This window comes from Linepithema humile, chromosome 1 (assembly GCF_040581485.1).
Source record: "Linepithema humile isolate Giens D197 chromosome 1, Lhum_UNIL_v1.0, whole genome shotgun sequence".
Taxonomy (NCBI): Eukaryota; Metazoa; Arthropoda; class Insecta; order Hymenoptera; family Formicidae; genus Linepithema; species Linepithema humile.
The window spans coordinates 37,508,415-37,512,532 of NC_090128.1; positions in this window are offsets into that span (position 1 = coordinate 37,508,415).

Below are 4,118 nucleotides of genomic sequence, written 5' to 3' on the forward strand. Positions count from 1 at the left end.
TTTTATTATCAGAAATGATGCATGTAGGAGTACAGAGTAGGCAGGGTTATCGTTAAACGCCACGTTTTTCTTCTGATAAGATTCGATCGACGCATAACGGAGCCTTAGTTCCTGAGAAGAGTAGGCAAGTCCTTTGATATAGCTCGGAAGCTGTAGGGTAACATCCGATATATTCTCACTCTTGACATTTTTCACACGCGTGTTTTCACACTCGAGCGAGGAAAGCATTAATAAGCTCTGTTATTAACGTCGCATAAACTTTACTTTAATAGAGTTCTAAATTTAAACCACGGTATTTTCTATTGATATTTAATAATTGATAAAATTATTTTTGAATAAAATGATAAAGAAAGAGTATGATAATACTAAATATGTCAAAATATTTATATAAAAAGCACGTTATCTTTTTATGTATTAAAAAACTCAGTAATAAAGTGTTTTTCTTGCATTAGTGATGGCCGTCTCGCCTTTTGCGACGGCATCGTAAATTATTCTACAATTTCTCCCTCGTTAACTTCGTGTTTTTAGTCCGTTCGAAGAAGGTTGTTTACCCGACCAGTAGCATCTAATTTTCTAAGGACCAAGATCGCTCTCCGAAGGAGTCAATAGGATCGTTCTTAAACCTTTTTCACAGACTTCCTGCCTTTCGGTTTGAGCGCAGGATCGACTTTTTGAGCGACACCCACGACGACGTCCTACGGTTTTTCGCACTTCACTAGTGGTTATTACTCCGCACGATATCCAAGAGAGCGGGATGCCATTCGTTCGACCTCCATTCACAAGCCGCCGATGAATGAAGTGGAAAGAGGCACTTGGCCTTTGCATCTCCGAAACCTCCTCTATTGCAGAGTCAAATCTCACCCCCGAGCTCACCTCTAGTATCCTCTTCTCCCGAACGCTTTTCTTCTCTTGTCCTTTCTCTTTCGTCGAGCTTTTATTGTTGTGTGCTGTTAGAAGCTCAATAAGGGAGCAAAAAATTTAAATTTTACGTGGGTCGGTTTTCGTGTCTATAAGCCGCGTTTCTTCTAAGTTACAGGTACTCCAGAGGTACAATGGCGATGTCTCGAGGACTTATGAATGAAACTCCTTACTACGGGTCCAGGCTACGGGCCGAGAAGAAGAGAGTCCTACCATCTGGTCAGTTCGATTCACTAAGAGAATAATAACGGCCTCTCTCTCGAAGATCATTGAGTCCGGCGGCGATTCCAACGGGACCGAGAAATTTTCATGCCTAATTTACGGTGCTTCAAAAAAGACGGAGAATCCGTGCACAAGAATGCCCTGGACGCAGCGCGGACACGTGTTTCACGGAATCAATGAAAGGTCGCGTTCACTCTGCCGGAAATCCGACTGTCGTCCTCTCGCCAGGACTTCGCGACGGAGGGCGCGGTCGGTTATCGATTTCGTATTAGCGCACGTAGATCACGAGCGAAGAAAATTCTCGTAAATTTACGTCGGACTGGAGCAGCGTGTTTTTTGACGTGTTTTCTTTTTTTTTTCTCGCGTTTATAGTCGCGACGTTATATACGCTGCTTCGTGCTACCGCCCACGCCTTTTACGGTCTGCGCGTAAAAGCTGCTACCTTCTTTTATCCTTTATTAATAACCTATTAGAATGATGGTAGTGTAAATCGTGATGCTGAAGAAAATGCGAAGTTTCATGTGCCATAAATTTTTAGCCAGTTAACCGCTTGGATAAAAAACATTTTTTATTTAAATAAGAAATTTTTCACGTGCAATAAATATGTCGAAATGATATCGCGAGCATGTTAAAAAGACGCCCTAATTTTTAAGATGTTCTTTAGATAGCTTTTTATTTCTCAATTTACGTCACGTTATATATTCTATATTAGGCGTGCATAGGTATATATCCATTTATTCCTCCACGTCTAATATAATTAATGACTTATAAAAATTTACTTACGCGATTCACTATACATTTACGAATATCGATTTCATATTAGAGAGCCATGTCCTCGATATTTCCTTTGTGACTTCAACCCTTTCAAGGCCGGTGATCGTAGAAAGATACGTGGGTGTCAGGTGCCATCGTATGAAAGATCGATCTCCTCATTTAATTCGTCGTTAGTGGCAGGTGGATGCGATTTATAACAATACCGCAGACAGGTTCTTCGACGCCATAACGAAGACAAGTAAACACCAGATATATATGTCGACAGTCGTCAAGAGATCAATTCCTTGTGGAGTTTCTAGTTTAGTTTTAGGAAAGTACAGCTCTTCCTGCGATGCGCAATATCTACATTTGATGTTTGTGTAAAAGTTGATATATTGAAACCAGATAAAAGTAATTTTTAACGATCATTCTTGCAATTCGAAATATTGCACATTATCGCAATTTAATGAATGCAAAGCCCTCTCTGCGATATTTGATCTTTTAATTTCTCGCCTATCCCATCCCAATAAAGAAAAATTAAGATTGCTTTTCTGCAAAAAACGAGATTGCGTTTTATATTCCTGTGGTAACACAATTTTACTTCAATTACCTTTTTTTCCAATCGCCCTCGATTTTTCGCTGTATAAAGAGTAAAGATCCATAACAACCTTCTGCTTGAAAAAAGTATTACTTGGGCCTTTTGTTCTTTTAATATGCTATACGTCACTCGAGATTCGCCCATATCAGTAAGACAGGAAACATGGTAACCCCGAGATGCAGAAGCGATTTTATCGAGAATATATCGTTCTTTTTCTGTCGCGGGAAAAATTTCACGCGAGAGTATACCCGTGGGGATTACGCAAATCGATTTACTCGGCGGTAGTCGTGGCAAAAAAAACACGGAATTCTTTTTGTCGTGTGGCAAGAATTTCTTTCAAACGCACGAGCGTCGGGCGGACGCGAATCGAAAATATATATCGGAGGGTCGCCGCAGTGTCAGAATAGAGAAGCTTTATCAATTTCCGCCCTTTGTCACCGGACGACTCGTCTCGTGAAACCACGATCGGCTGAGCTGCCGTTAAAACTGACCCCCCCCCCCCCCGGTCTTCCTTTACCGATGGAAATTGCATCATGTGCGGAAGCGTAAAACCAATCCAAAAGACGCGCCGACGCGCCGTGTCGCATCGCGACGCCCTTTTATCGCAGGTCGCCCATCGTGCTTAATTGTTGGCTTTATATATAAAATGCGTCGCACGCTACATGTATTTCATCCTGATTAATCGCCGAAAGCACAAGCGGAAATTAACGTGGGTATAAAGCGCGCTTCATGAAACAATTTTTTTAGATTTTTTATCTTTATTAAATCCACGGATAATATTATTTTTGCGTAAATTTTAAAGGTGTCACTTGGTATGCTAAACAAAAATTTGTTACAAAATAGAGCGTGTTACGAAATAAATTTAAACGTGAAAAAAATTAAAACGTGCAAGCATTTTGTTAAATAGTGGATGCTTCTTTACTTGTTAAACAGTTTTATAATTAAACAACAAATCAAATTCCTATTTAAATGACCTCAGCTTTATTTGCCCCTAAAAATAATGTGTAAACATTTTTACTTGAAAATTGTTCCACTGAAAACAAGATAAGTTTCTTCGTACAAATAAAGCCAAGTGTGAATTACGATAGTATGGTTCTAAAATAAAACACGATTCTGTATTTCTTGTTAACCTAGGATTTTTGTTAGATATATAGCCGACATTTAGCTCGTAGACGAGAGATAACAATATGTCACGCTGTAGCGCCGGCATGTATCCGCGAAAAGAAATGATCCGCTTTAAAAATACCTTCAACCGTTTTCTTTGTCGAGTTGGCTACTCGTTCGCAAACCGCGCCCTAGTTTGTACCTTTTTTGTTACAAACTCCAAATAACGTTTACAGAAATTGCACCGAGCAAAGCACACGAGACGAAACTTACAATAGAAGAATCACAACTTTCCTTTCGACAATAGGTTTATATATCGTCACAAATTTTTGAAGTACATATATGAATTCTACACAAATATCACTTTTAAAGTGGCCGCAGTTAATTTATTGTTGAAATAAAGAAAAAAAATTACTTTCTTTCTTGAGACTATTTTTGCATTAGTAGAATAAATGTTATATAATTTGAATTATTTAAGATCAAAGTAGTTTTTTATATATTTTTCTAGAAAAATAAAATAAAG